This window comes from Calonectris borealis, chromosome Z (genome assembly GCF_964195595.1).
Source record: "Calonectris borealis chromosome Z, bCalBor7.hap1.2, whole genome shotgun sequence".
In the NCBI taxonomy this organism is placed as follows: Eukaryota; Metazoa; Chordata; class Aves; order Procellariiformes; family Procellariidae; genus Calonectris; species Calonectris borealis.
This window is the reverse complement of record NC_134352.1, coordinates 45,353,244-45,369,422: the sequence shown is the minus strand read 5'-3', so window position 1 is coordinate 45,369,422 and position 16,179 is coordinate 45,353,244.

The window sequence follows — 16,179 nt, the reverse complement described above, 5'->3', positions numbered from 1 at the left end:
GGGGGGGGCTGCCTGCGGGGGGGGCTGCCTGCGGGGGGCGGGCGTGCCTACGGGGGGGGGGCTCTGCCTGCGGGGAGGGGGCTGCCTGCATTCGGGCAGCGCGCGGTCGCCCCGCTCGCGCCTCCCTCTGAAGCCGCGGGGGGGCAGAGGGGCGACCTGAGAGGCTGGTGGTGTAAAACCCCGTGTCTGGGACTTGCTTTCCGTTTTCTCACCTTGGCCTCTCAACAAGGACGGAAGCTGTGGTACGACTGCCTTTGGTGTCGGCTGGTTTTCATTTTGGAGTTTTTTTGGAATTAGCTGTATTTCACTCCTTGCTTACATAGTTGAATCTAGCATTTGACTTACTGGCTTGTATTTTGTAAGGAATACAATCCTGGAAAATCTTTCACATCTCAGTCATGCCTGCAGTAGTAAAGGTAGCATCCTTCGGAGCAGCTATAAAGCGTTACACAAGGCTGCTTCAGGTGCCCTATGGGTGGCACCTGTGGAGCCTACCATGTCTCACGGTAAGGCAACAGTTGCCTCGCTTCTGCCTGCTACAAGTAGTTCAAGTCTGTGGTAATACAGGTACGTAGCAATTAGCAGCATTATTACGAAAGATGTGTTTGCTATTCCTTAATGTAGAAAACTGATTTACTACAGAACAATTATCACCATCTCCTTTGAGAACAGAACTGCAAGCAAGCTGCTTGATTACTGTAGGCCCAAAGAGAAAGAGTTACTATTCACTGGTGCTAAAATGGCAAATAAAACTCTGCTGAGGATGGTCAAGGTGGGAACTCCTTCACGCTAGAGATCCCATGGCTTCAGGATTTTTTTCAGTTCAGCCCCTTTGGTTCTCTGGGCAGAATGACCTCCATAGCTGGTTTAGGGCACACCCACTACCGTAACACTACATCATACTCCATCTCCCACAGCTTGAGACATGTTTACAAGTTTGCAAACAGTGGCAATTACAATATTTATGACCTTCTAACTCTACTGAAGGTCTGCAAAATGAGCACGTGATTTTTAAATTTCTTTTCAAGGTAATTTCAGGTGCAGAAAGCATTTTTTTCTAGGGTTTTTCTTTTGGGGGGAGAAGAAACATTTATTGCATAGGAGCTAGATCCTCACTGTGTATGCATTAAAAATGAATTATTTTCTCAGCTTTGCTTTCTCTGTGCATGTGTTCAAAGTTTCCTTAGAGTTTGATTCTTTACTTTGTCATCCTCCTATCATTTTTTTCTCTACTGGTTTATTCTAAAGAAAACAAACCTTGTAATGATACTTGAACTTTTGAACTTGCGGAGTTTTAAATGCACTTAGTAACAAGCAAGAAGCTTTTGACTCAAGGTTCATCCAACAGTGATTGCTGAAACCATTAGAAAATAGAACGGTAAGCAAGTATTTATTTAAACAAGCATAACTGGTTGATTTGTTGGTTTCTTCCCCATAGATAGTTGCGTGTATTTATATTGTGAATGTAAAATATTTTTTAAAATCAAAGCTTAATATTTCTAGGTCCGTGGAAAACAATTGTCTCCACCTTTACTAATTAAATATATAACAGTAAGTAATTATAAAGCAGTTGCTTCATAACTTGAAAGCTAAATATTTTTGTACTTTTTAGTGCTAGTAACTTTTTAGAATACCTTCCTGACATAAGAAAGAATGCAGGCAGGTTTTAAAGGCGTCGGTATACTCTGAGTTTGCTGATCCTGGAGTTTCATACAGATGTGGCTATTCTCTGAATAATGTTATTCATTGCTAGTGAGAGTAAATATTTGCCTTGTCTAATAGTATTCGATGACCAGTACATAGAGTTTGAGATAAGTGTCAGAATCGGGGTTTTTTTGTGAACTACAGAAAGGTGTACACAGCAGAACAGTTCCCACTATGCTAACAACATCCCTCTGTTCCCACATTAGGGTTGGCTCTCCAAGGAAAAAATTCAAAGTCCAAATTTATTCTTACTGCATATCTCTTACCTTTATTAGCATTATGCAAAAGCAAAAATAAGCACCTACAGAAGAGTTTTCAGGGTTGTACTATATGAGTTTTTCTTCCATGGTTCCACAGAAGTACATCAGCTCACTTAAGAAGGGTCATAAAAATTCCTCTTTCAGTGGAGGAGGGTCCCAATTCCTTCTTCAGTGATTCTTTAACAACAACAAAAAAGCGTCACAATGCATCAGCCAAAGGAAGGGAGAGGAAAAGGGAAGCTACACAGATTCCCATCTCTTACAGGTGGCAGGGTTAGGCTTCTAGATGAGGGGTTTTTGTGCCGTAACACTGTCAAGTTATAAACAATTTCTCAGTGACAGTGGAGTTCCCTACCCGTAAATTTTTTAACAGGCTGAAGAACTCTTCCCAATGCATTACACTTTATTTCACCCATTTCTTCATATAAGAACAAGCTCGTGTAATGTAGGAAATCCTTTGGGCAATTTATTCCTGAAACTAACATGTATGTGATATGCTTAAGCTTTCTTCCAATCACCAGTGCTGTTTTTTCCAGCTTACTTGCTGTTTTCTTGAATAAACTTGCACTGCTTATAGTTTGATTATCCTGTAGCTGAGTAATAGAACTGTGCAGATTACAGGGCTATCAATATTTTCTGCTGAGCTCCTGAGGGCTTTGTTTATCCAAAATGCTGCTACATCTCTCTTGGTGCAGCTGAACAGAAATACAACCACTCAAAGTACCTGGCAGCCACTTTTGTCTCTAGCAGCCTGGAGGCTTTATTAAGAATTACATTCCAAGAGGCTCTGCAGAACATTAAGACTTAGTGGTATTTTCTAGACCAGTTATTAGCACCCAGCACATTTCCCTTCAACATCTCTGGCTGATCCACCATTAGCCAGACGTGCCTGCTCCCACAGATGCAGGCGTATGAACTCCTAACAATCTTGAGAAGGCTGCCAAAAACTAAGGGGTGCGTAAACGGTTTTTCTTGAGACCAGACAAGATTTCAGAACCAGGATTCAGTTCTGAGCTGGTTACAATATAAATAACCGTCAGCAGTGAAAATTCTGCCCTCAGCTAAACGAAGTGTATGTTTTGCTCAGGGTAGGTTTGAGATTTTTAAAAATCTGGTGTGATGTAAAAATGCTTAGAACTCATAATTGTCTGACATGCCCATGTTGTGGAAAAGTAGCTGAAAAAGGTGTGCTCGCATGCAGTTGGGGAAAGTTTTAAAATACTCCTTTTTCTTAAGTGAGGTGGTAGTTATGTTTGACCTCATGGAGGACAGTCAGAAGTCAGTTTCAGTGAATATCTTTTAACAAAAGCATAAAACACTTACAGGTACTTCCCTCTTTGTTCTGCTTGCACATTCTTATTCTTCAAGAGCAAAGCCACACACAATCATATACTGCTGTTTTCTGCTGATTGGGTTTTCATTGTTGTTGTGCTTCCTTAAGGGTGAACATCCTCTTCAAATCAGGAGGGTACCAACTAACAAGACCAAGACACAGTGCTCTGTAACAACCAGGAAGAGAGTGGATATTGTGGGTGTGTGTAGAGGTAGGAATCTGGAGAACAGCTACAGTACAAGGAACTTTTAGATGTTTCATAACCTTGTATTTTATTATGTACTTTAAATGGAAGTAGTTGGTTGAATAAAAAAGGTAATGAGTATAGAAGTGGGGCAGATCATGCTTTAGAAAAAAACATGAGCAAAAAGGTATTAATGTAGGTTCAATGAAGGAAGTAACTTCAGTTTTGCTATTGTTAAAAGTGGTTTTTTTCCGATGGCTCAGAGTGGCTTTTTGGGTATTGTTGTTATGGAGAGAGAACTTCAAGGCAGAATACCTGATACCAATAATATTTCAGTTTTACTCCTGAATTATGTATACACCTTTTTCTAACTATTTCTAGCTGAGAATATGTTCTCACCTACTATGAATGAGAGCAGTGGTAGAAAAGCATTGGAAATCCTGCTGTCATTCACTTAAGAAGTACTGAAAAAATGAGAAATCGTTTTTTTTTTCTGGGCCTTTATAGTGCATAGTCATTTTAACCTGTGAAAAATGGATACAGGATTTTTATTTGGTAGTGGTTTATATCGACTTTTCTTAGGAGTAAACAGCTATGTAGGATACAGAGAGTCAAAGAGAAACAGACCCCAAACATTATACATATTTCAAATTTGGGAGATTAAAATAAACTCAATTTTGCACTTACAATCATGTGTGGCTTTCTCTTTAGGGTGGGTGGTTTAGTTTCTATTTGTGTTGTTATTTTACACAGTGATAAAGTTTCACTCCAGCCGACTTGTTTATTTTCTTTGGCACTCTGTGTACTTTGTGCATGTCATTGCTCAGTAACTCACAGTAGCTGCAGTCCTTAAAAGGAATGGACTCAGAGAAACCCTCTTACTGGCCCAAACAAGTTTGACAGGTTTAATGACCCCAAATACTGGTGCAGTGAAAAATATCCCAGATTCAACCACCTTTCAAGTACACATTATTTAATATACTCTTACCCTTTGGCAGAAATGCCTGCATTAAAGGATACCGATTAAAGCAGCACTTAGAAAGTGAACAATTAATTGGGTAAAAATCACAAATTCTAATTCTCAAAAGACAAAACTGGTCGTTGCAGTAGGAACACTTTGGAAACAACCAGCAGCAGCAGCTCAGGTTTCTTTCTAACAGATGACTGACACTTACCATAGCCAGATTTTGCTGATTTAATTGCATGGTAGGCTAATCTCATCTTTGCAATTTGAAGTTATCCACTATCCTAACACCGCAAACAAACAAAAAATGATGAGAGTAAAATAAAACTGCTGGTGTGCCTTATCTCATGAGAGAAATAAAAAAGACATTAAGGAAGATGAGCAAATAAGGAAGCAAAGGAATTTCCAGATTATCGTTCTTGTAAGTAGAAGGATAAGAGAAAGACTCGTCTCTTAAATCCTAAAGGTTTGACCATGTAGGAAAATTTTCCTGAGTAAATCCACACGTGTGTGCTGCTGTTAAGATTTACTAGTGTTGTGTTTTGTAAAGGCTTATGGTGTGCAGGAATAAAGGAGCTAATGCACATTTAACTACAAGCCTGCAATCCTGTTGTATGAGGAAAGATATCCCGTATTTTTACTATTAAAACCACTAATTAGAATTAATGTTACATAAATGTTTCTGTATCTATGGAGGAATTAAACCCACCATCTCCAGTTACAGTGATGAGTCCTAACAGAAGTCCTTAAATTCTGCCAGGTTGAAGTATTTTACAGTGCTGATAAAACCACATTAAATAACTGCATGTTCAAAGAGGGATTAGAAACATACTGGATTAAAAGATGTTTTGGAAAAAATACATGTTTCTGTTGCTGGCAAATACAATAAAGGTTTGCGTTTTTGTATTATCTTTTATCGCGTAGTCTAAACTTCACTAAAATTAATGCATTACCTCCCACAAAAGCTTGTTTGGATGGACTGTTTTTACTCCCTGTGATCCACCACCCCTATCTGAAAGGCAAGCGAGTGATGAATCCGTTTCCACTGGATCACACCAGGACTATGGCAGAGCTGGAACAGGAAGCCTGATTATATCACTTCTCATCCTGTTCTTCAGTTTATCATAAAGCATGCAGTAACATTCAGGCAAATGTTTTTGAAAATTTATCAGGGTGTTTACTTGTGCTGACTGATGGCAGTGTTTAATTAGTTAAACTACAGCTGATAGCACAGCAGCAGCACTGTTCCAGTCTTCTGGTATTTCTCTTGGAGTTCATGATTTATTAAAATTTCACATCAAACAGAACAAGACCTCCTCAGAACTCTTGGCTGCAAGTTATCTGGGCCTGTTTTAATTCCTGCTCAGTATTATTCACAATTATCCTTAGTTACTAGTGGATTAGAAAGTATTTAATCATGCTCATGAGACAGCACTTCACTATGTTCCTTTCAGACATATACCAGATATCAGCGTCTGGTATTCCCGCTTCATAATTTCTTCATCCTCATGTTTTACCATTTGGTAAAACCACGTAGGACCTATAACATTGCTAATATATTCTAATGTACTTTAAAATATGTGCCTTTTTAGTGTCACCTTATCCTTAAGAGCCATTGGTATTTAAATTTCCCTTTAACATTTTCGGTACTCCCTACCTTTGAATTCCTATGATTTATGACTAGCTTTTTAATTTTTTCTGTATGTTGCGTTTCCTTTAGCCTCTCTTTGCTACTGAGTCTTGATGAACTTTTAGCCAAATCTGTCTTGTTACTAAATCTTTTTTTCTTGATCTAATAAATTTCTTTAAAAATGTAGTTTTTCTTTGCAGTACTCTGTGCTTATTTTTATTCCATACCTCACTCATAATTTTCCCTAGCTTTGGCAAATTGGCACTTTTGAAGTATCAGGTGCATAGATTACTTCCAGGAACTCACCTCTCTTGCCCATAATAAATGCAGGGAACTGGGGTTGTTTAGTCTGGAGAAGAGGAGGCTGAGGGGAGACCTCATCGCGCTCTACAACTACCTGAAAGGAGGTTGTAGCGAGGTGGGTGTTGGTCTCTTCTCCCAAGTAACCAGCAATAAGACGAGAGGAAATGGCCTCAAGTTGCACCAGGGGAGGTTTAGACTGGACATTAGGAAAAACTTCTTTACTGAAAGAGTGGTCAGGCCTTGGACCAGGCTGCCCAGGGAAGTGGCTGAGTCACTGTCCATGGAGGTATTCAAAAGACGTGTAGATGTGGTGCTTAGGGACATGGTGGTGGACTTTGCAGTGCTAGGTTTGCGGTTGGGCTCGATGATCTTAAAGGTCTTTTCCAACCTAAATGATTCTATGATTGTATGATTCTAATCAGATTTATTACACGTTTCTTTGCAGTAAGTGGCTTCTGGTCTAACTAATCTTCTTTATCATAATTCAGTTTTTAAAAAGGCTACTTTAGATTGTGTGCAAAGATTTTGTGTTTTAAAAGTTCCTGCATATAATTTTGAGAAAAAGAAATTATCGTTTCTTACTGGCTAGGTTCATATTCCCCAGAACACAATCTAACATATTACCACCAGGAGATTTAGGAATAATTCAATGGTTTGTAATATCCTTCCTCCCTCCCTTTCTAATTCTGCCAGCTTTGTGGTTTTTTTAGTCAATGCATTTGTTCATTTAAGATCCTCAAAGCTTTGAGTTATCGGGTACTAAAGACAGAGAAAAGGTCTGTTCAACTAAGAATGCCAAGCAGACCGTTTTATGCACTCTTTTTAGAGCAGAGGTTGTAATCAGACATATCTGCTCCATTCCTGTAAACCACTCCATCATGTATAAGCCAAGTTACAAAAATCAACATATGTAAGTTGTAAACCATATTAAATTAAGAGCTCTGAAAGCTACTGTTAAAATATAAAATTGTGTTTATGGATAAGGGTAAAGAAGAGCATTTAAAGGAATCAAATAGGGATAGCTGAAATAAATAGAATCTGAATTGTTGACTGACTCATTTTTTTGGCAAAATCTAAGCTGCAACTGGAGTCAAAGGAAATATTGAAATTTTATACCACAGTAGGATTTACATTCTATCCCAATAGTATCTTCAAAGACTCAGAAGGAACAGGTTAGGAACAAAACAAAATCATGTCCACATCCATCGAATCAAACTGGGAAAAGAATTGAAATCCTGTCTTTAGCACGTGAGTTATATGGAAAGCAGTAAGCATCAATTAATGTGGTTGACAGTATCAAGATGAAAGTAAAAGGCCTAGAGCTTACAATACAGTTCAACAGCTGTACACAGATTTTGTCAAAAATGAACGCTGCCTTTTATGAATATGCAGCCACTAAAAGACCATTGATGCATTTAAGATCAAACATTCAATATGTGAAGTTCTGCAAACCAGGCAGCAGAAATAGAGCAGATAATTGCCTACCCATTTTAATTATCACAAGACTGAGAAACATTAATGAAGACAGGCTTTTGGATTCTTTCAGTTGAAACAAGTAAAGAAAACAAATAATCTGGGAAATTAGTAACAAAGTTTCTGAAGATATTCAACAAGAATTAGCCATGATATGTGAAAGAAAGTTTGACTTAAAAAATTAAAATAGACAGATAAAAGTGATTAAAATACACATTGATTATTTTGTACCATGGAAAACATTATTGCTGCTGATAATGTCAGCAGCAATGCCAAGTCCTGTCCATGTTGGTTTATTTCAGGAGAAAAAGGACTAATTTACTTCAAGTTAAAAAAATGTATTCAGCTGGGAGGGAACTGGAAATGGCAGCCAAAGCTGGAGAAATGTACATGCTATCAGATTGAGTGATGACTGGTAAAGAAACAACAATGCCAAGTGATTCTAAGTTCCACCCGTAACATTTTGAAATAGCTAAATATTAAGGCTAATAAGCTCAGTAATGAAATAAACATAAGTCATATTTAAATTGCTTTCCCTCAAGCGTAAATCAGATTTAAACTACATCTGATTGGGACCAGGATATGTTTCATAAAATAATAGAATAATATGCACAATGCTCTTGGCTCTTCCCTCACTTTTTTTACCCTGATGACACAAAAGCCCATCTTACAAATCACCATTTCGTCTGGGAAGAGACTCAAGGAGGATCTGGCAGTTACCAAAGTACTCCTTGGAGGTTCTCAAGGCAATTATAGACAGGTATTTTTGATAGTGATATATATATATTTATATGTATTGTGGGAAACAACTCTTTCTGTGCATAGAATTACACAAAGCCAGGTTAAAAACAAAACATAATACATTTAAAGAAATGTATAATCAAAATTAAAAAAAAAAAAAAGGAGAACATGCTAGTGTCTCCTTAATGTCTTTGTGCCACTCAGCATGAGTGTCCGTCCAGATAGAAACTAAATATTTTCTGTATTTCAAAAAAGTTGTTCATTACAGAAAACATCAACTGCATACTTATCAAAGACAGTCTCATGTCTAGCCATGAGAACGTGCTGCCTATTTTGCCTGTGTCTCCACCTAAGAGCTCAAAGCCACTGCTCGGTAGACTTTATCATCTTCAAGTTCCTGCTAATGAACTCCACAGTCCAGTTTGTATATCTCCTACCATGAATATCATTAACGCAATTCTGATCCTATCCTGGGTTTGACTAAAAGGGATCTGAAAGGGAAAACTAATTTTAATGCGGAAACATGGAGGAAAGCATGGGGGAAAGAGGCCTTTCTCCTATAATACTGTATGTAAAATATTTGAACCATGCCATTTCAGAATTATTGCTACTGTTTTTTCTCTTGCGTTGAACTACCACTTCTAAAGTTACACCTATTCCTACTATTCAATTATCATAGAATCATAGAATGGTTGGGTTGGAAGGGACCTTAAAGATCACCTAGTTCCAACCCCCCTGCCACGGGCAGGGACACCTTTCACTATATCAAGTTGCTCAAAGTCCCATCCAACCTGGCCTTGAACACTTCCAGGGATGGGGCATCCATAACTTCTATGGGCAACCTGTTCCAGTGTCTCACCACCCTCACAGTAAAGAATTCTAATCTAAATCTACCCTCTTTCAGCTTAAAGCCATTACCCCTTGTCCTATCACTACCTGCCCTTGTGAAAAGTCCCTCTCCAGCTTTCTTGTAGGCCCCCATCAGGTACCGGAAGGCTGCTGTAAGGCTTTCCCGAAGCCTTCTCTTCTCCAGGCTGAACAACCCCAACTCTCTCAGCCTGTCTTCATAGGAGAGGTGCTCCAGCCCTCTGATCACCTTCATGTTCCTCCTCTGGACCCGCTCCAATCTTTCTTATGCTGGGGCCCCCAGAGCAGGACACAGTACTCCCGGTGAGGTCTCACCAGAGCCGAGTAGAGGGGCCACGACCTGCTGGCCACACTTCTTTTGATGCAGCCCAGGATACAGTTGGCCTTCTGAAAGTATTTATACTGTAAACTAAATAGAACTTTTAAAAATTATAGATTTGTATCTAAAAGTGATATTTTTCTATTCTTTGGAAGGAAAGTATTAAGTTGAGCTGTAATCAAGCCTGTCACTTTTTCTACTCAGAATTGTAGGCTTTGAAATTTTTCATTCCAGTAAGCCTTTCACTAACTCTCTGTCCAATAGCAATTTTAAAATCTGTAAAGTCAACAAATCAAACCATTGTAAATGCAGTTTATGGTGTCCTCCCAGGGCCTGTGTCCATGCTCTTGACTCATTCTAATTCTGCAACAACTGCTTTCTGCTAGTCTCAGTAGGCAAAATATATTGACATGGTGGCATTGAGAGATTTGAGATTTGTTTTCAAAGGGTTGGAAAAATTGAGATGGACAGATAATCAGAAGACATATCCAGGTCTGACAGAGGACTCATTAGTGATGAAGGAACAGGTCAGAATGAGACACAGATGTGTGAAAAGTCTGAAGTGGTAAAGCATTTTATCACAGTATTTATTACAGCTACATAAAGGCTTGGGATATAAGTCAATTTGGCGTGTCAGTGCTAGAACTAGGAGACCACTAGCACTCTGTATTTTACATAATGAACTTTCCTGTGGGACTCAGGAATTCTCATACCTCTTTCCCTTATCATTCTCTGACACATTTCCTTGTGAGTGTGACTTTTCAAGTACTGCAGATAAACTAAATATGCTTGTGACATCAGGTACTTTACTCAATAAAGACCTGTATTAGAATTCCAGGTCCTGATCTACCATGGACGAGAAACCCTTCTATTAACTTGTAGAATTCACTTGCATTTCACACAAATAGTGATGTTAGAGCAAAAAACTTGACCCTACCTTTCCTTATGGCTTCTGCTAGCAAACTTTAAACATTCATTTAAAAGGTCTGAATCCAAGTAGAAATAGGTACTGCATAAACCTGAAACATATACAGTTTTATTATGCTAAGTTATCTAAGATGTAAAAAATTAGTTTAGTGGCCCAAGTCTTGTGAGGCAATGAAATGATAGTTTGTCATGTGTTGTCCACAAACTTATTAACACATGGGTAGAGAAATTTTGGTTGAAGCAATACCTACAGGCCATGCACACATCCCACCCCATCTCATTTGCCGTCTGGTTTGTACAAAGGATGGCACACATCATATATTGATGGAGGGAGGGATGAACATGCATGTATGTTCTTCATAACCTGAATATCTCTGATTACTGGCACAGTACCATTTTTCTTGTAGAGTAGTCTCACATACAGTCACATTGAGCAACTCCAAGAAATCACCTCTCTCATGTTGATAATAACTTGAAGATAGGTTTTCAGTGTCCCTCAGACTGCTTGTCAACCAGGGACTCCTTTGTCGGATGCAACAGCCAGAACCTCCCCCAGCAGTGCAGCACCTGGTATATGTGAAAGCAATGCTAGGGGAGATGATGCACAGGTGTTCAACATCAAGATCTTCTTTAGCAGGGTTACTGATGTACTCACCTGAAGTTCTGTAGAGTGTATACTCTAATTACTGTCATAAAATGACACTAACAGCTGGTTATCATGATACCAATCATCATCAAATTAGACATTCTCCTTTTGGAAGTATCTTTATCTTTACAAGTTTAGTGAATTGGCATGAACAGCCATAAAGACTATCTGATGGTCTTAACCATATGCGAGACAGAAAAAAAAAAAAAAAGTGCACTGGAATTTTAACCTTTCGATGTGTGATTATTCATGGAGCGCAAGGCTTACAGGGGGAGGAAAAAGACAAATCCACTGAAAAATGGTGTCTTTCTTTAGGAAAAAACTTAACGTTATGCAACTCAGAATACCACTTTTCTGGCTGCCAGATGTGCCTTAGGTAATTGCTCTTTCAAGGTCAATAAATGCCCTATGGTCACTGCAGTTGAGACCTCTGGAAGGGGTGGTAATTAAGAAATATATTAAGCTGAAAAACAAGTCCACTTGCCCAGGTTGGTCTGCCTAGCAGAACCCTGTTTTGGCAGCTGAGGCACTCCTCACTGGACGAAGCACATACAGTGACTCATCGAGATACAAGATAGAGAGGCTGAAAAGCATAACCTTTCTAAGTCAAACGGCAGCAGTTTAGGATCCTCAAGAGTATTAACTTAGGGGCAGCTGGTAAAGTAATGGTTTGTATGGCATTTACCAGATCGTATTTGCCATGTGTCAGAATAGCGGGATGTAGGCTGAATTCTATACCTCTGAGACCACAGAGATTCAGGCTTTGACAGCTAGCTGTGAGTGGCACTGCTAAGGAGAAAGTGGTGTGCACCGTGATATCAAGGAGGCTGTTTTGTTGGTTCCCAATTAGCTAAAGCCGCCTTCAGCGTTTCTCCCCCTCCAGAACTCAGTGGGGAATGACACAGTGCTGCTGAGAAGCAGAGAAAGTCTTTCAGAAGATGGGAAGTTGTGGTCGGTTCGTTAGCCAGTCAGTCAGGTCCTTCCATAGGCAGGCTGCACAGAAACACTGCACCAATACACCCGCTGAACTGGTAAGATATTCTTGCAGCCTATGCAGCCTCAAAATGGGAGCATATAAGGAAGTAATAGGTTTTAGGAACTGAGGAAACGGAGAATTGTCTTAGATTAATGAATTTTAAACAGAGGCAATCTCTATGGGAGTGTTTAATCTATCAGTCCTTTTCAGAAGACTCCAGCAGATACCAAAAAAGCATGCAAGGATGACAGCGCAGAAGGACAGGTTCTCTGAATGATGCTCTAGATCTATTAAAATGTATAGATTTTTAATATTCTGTCCTTGTAACTACATATAAAATAAGTATGTTCTTTTTAAATAGCGAATTTGATCAAAATACATATTGCTTAAGTTTACCAACAAATGCCTATCTTGATCTATTAATGAGAAATAGGTTCTTCATTAATTCCTACATCTTTAGCATCTTTGGTGGTTTACATAGTTAATTTTTCTGCCAGGAAGAAAACCTCCTCCATATTTCTGACATGATTTTCCACCATCCTGGTAGCTGACCACCTTCAGTTTTGTTTGGAAAAGTGACTGACATACTATTCATTTGCAACATACTGGTGAAATTTTAAAATTACTCAACGTTTAATTTGTTCTCACTGAGCACAGGGAAAAATTGTTGAAAAACGTTCCAGAGATGAAGGCAAGGCCTGAAATAACCTCCGTAACAGCATGTTTTATTTACTTTTCATAGGCATTCAATCATTTTGATACTTAAAGTAGGAACATTCATCCACAGCAAAGCAGTCCATACAGTTCCAGCAGAAATTAGAAAATACCTTTGGTATTGGAATTTGGTAAATATAAATCGCTAAGAGTCTGGGTCAGGGGCTTTTGTGGATGACTCATTATTGGGTGTGTAGGCTATTTATTTTTTTACAATGTGTTTTCTCTGTGAACAAAATGTACTACACTTCTGTAAAGCTATCTTACTGGTTCACTCACTGTGAAATTGTAGCAGATCTGCAAGTATTGGTCTCCAAACTTCTTGGATAATCACTGTGAATTGCAGTCCTCAGATCCTGGACTCGGGACTAGATGTTTAGATTTCTACCCCAGCAAAGAGGGAAGCAAAGGCCCAAGGTCAACAGATGCTCTTTAGAGGGCCACCACGAATCCTAGAACGGTGATATTCTCCATTAGCTCCCATAGGCCAAAAATGGTGCTCGTCCTGAGGTTAAGCAACAGTGAGTGGCCTATGAAGTCAATGACAAGGCACTTATGTGACAGAATTTCAGCGCTAACTACTACAAATGATACATGCAAGTCATTTGCTTGAATGCTAGTCCAGGGAGGATGGCAGATCAATCAAGAAATAGAGAGTATTTTTTGTTCTGTTCTTCTGAATTTGATATTCAGATATGCTGTCACCCTATAACTAACACTTAAATCTGGGAAAGGTGCAAACCCTTTGCCAACGGCAAGTCATGCATGGGAATTACACGACTTCTAGAATCTGCTAAAGTGCTTGTTTGTTTTTACGGTATTAAAACATGGATGTGTGCTAGAACATAGATGATAAAAGAGTATTCTTTTATTTCTTTGGTGGATAAATAATTCCCACTCTATTAACATTTTTCTTTGAACACAAATGCAATTTTGTAGTAAATGCTAATAAATATAGGTTTAGTTGCTTAAAAAATGATTGATCAACTAGTTCCAAATTCATTCAGTATAGTTCTACAAAATTAAAAGCTAAAAATCAATACATGTAGTATTGAGAAGGACATGTAAAACATTTAAAATCCCAAATGATGATGTTTAAATGATGAAATATACAAAAACATTTGGGAAATATATATGTTATGATTATTTCTGTTTTCAGACCTTCACAAGGTGCTCCTGGTCTCTTGACCACACACTACTTCAGCATCTAGGATTTTCTCATCATCACTGTAGTCTGTGAAAACCTAATGCCCTTCAGCCACTAGAACAACCATCACTGTACTTAGACATAAGATATCAAGAAACCCAGGCTCTTGCAGAAAACACCTTTAAAATAAACTTCTATTTAATTTAAAGCAAAAAAAAAAAAAAAGAACAACAAACAAAACACAACTTCTAGTTTTCATTGAAATCTAGGAAATTACAATGGTTTTACAATACCTTTCTGGAGATTCTTTAAGTAGGTAAGCATTATCTGTAAGACTATGGCTCTCTCAGACAACATAAGATGCCTGATACTCTTGCTATGCCAATAGAAATGTATATGTACATATAGACAAATATACTTAAAAGTGTTTGTACCTGTCTGTGATGAAAGAAGGAAAATTGTGTGGCCTGGTATTGGCCTTGTGTTAAATTCTTTATGTCATTATTTATATATGCCATTTCCTAAGTGTCACAGCTCCTGCGTATATAGCTAAGTAGTATATGGTTGTACAGATACATTCTGAACTTGTGTTTTATTTGAAGTCTCGGCAAAATGCCTCAGATTTTACCTTTTTGTATTTTCGAAAGAATTTTCGTTAAGCGGTATGACGATTTCCACGTTCCTATTTTCTCAGTGTACTTTCGGCCTAAGCGTAAGTAGTTACTGAACTAGTCTTCCACAGGAGGAAAGTCCCCTCCTCCTGCATCAGTAACTTCAGTGTGTAGATACTTCACAGTCAGTCTAGCGTCCTGCTTGTTCTCACAGTAGATCTCAACACACTGTTAATGGCCATCTATCACCAATTACTTCTATTCTGGCCACTTGAGAAATCCTAAACTTGAAACCAACTTTTACAGTATCAGTAAAGGCATCTTCCTAATATCGAAGTTATTAGGAAGACAGGCTTGATGTTGTAATTCCAGACTCAAAATCAATAGTCAGTGATCATATTCATAAACCTGTTGGTCTCTTGTGGGCTCAAAGAAGACTACTGAAAACTGTTCTCTGAAATGTGAGCATAGTATGTCATTAGCCTTCCCAGTTCCTTTGGAAGTTATTTTTTTCAGTAAAAATGAGAGAGAGGGAAAAGAAAGAACGTGAATAAGGTATCTCCATGGTAGAGAAATTCTGTTCCACTAAAGGAACAGCAGAACCACTCTTGCTTTGAATGCAGAAACACCAGACGCAAAGACTTTCTGTTAAAATTCCCACCCTTTGGGACCCTGGGTTCACAAATGGCACAGCGGGTCACAGTGACAGCAGCATACCATATGGGAATTTCCATGTAACCATGAGCATTTTACATAATGCCATGTCAGCCTGAGCCAGTCTGCTCAAGACAGACTGCTGTCGGTGGTGGAAGTGCATGCTTTCTTTCCACTAATGCTTCAACCTCTGTTACTTACAGAACTTAAACTAGCAAGTAAATGTTGGGAAATTTCAGGTGATCTGCTCTAACAGAAGCCTCCTCTGAGAAGGAGCTTTCTTTTTCATAGATCTCAGTGGAGTCAAATTTTCACCCTCCAGGCAGACTAGCAAATCTATTTTCCTTCTATTAAAGTGTATTGGGCACAGGATTATTGAAAGCAAAGACTAAAGCTGTATGAATAGGTTGCAGGAAATGAAGTCTGCAGCAGCTAAACTTGTCTGCTATTTCATTAATTTCTGGTGGCAGAGACCTGTCCTTTTGCTCACTGTGCAACAGAAAGGTCATACCTGAGGCTCTCTAAGACAGCAAATCAGGACATTAAGTGCTGGAGAGCTGGGGAAAGGAATTAATCTGTTTTTGTGGCCTAGCATAAGACAACTGTTCTTTCATATTACCATTGGAATGACTGAAGAGTGAAGAATTAAAAAGATCGTCCGCGAGGCTACTGAAGTCACAATAACATTTTCTAATGCTAAGACATACCAAATAATTTGCAGATCAG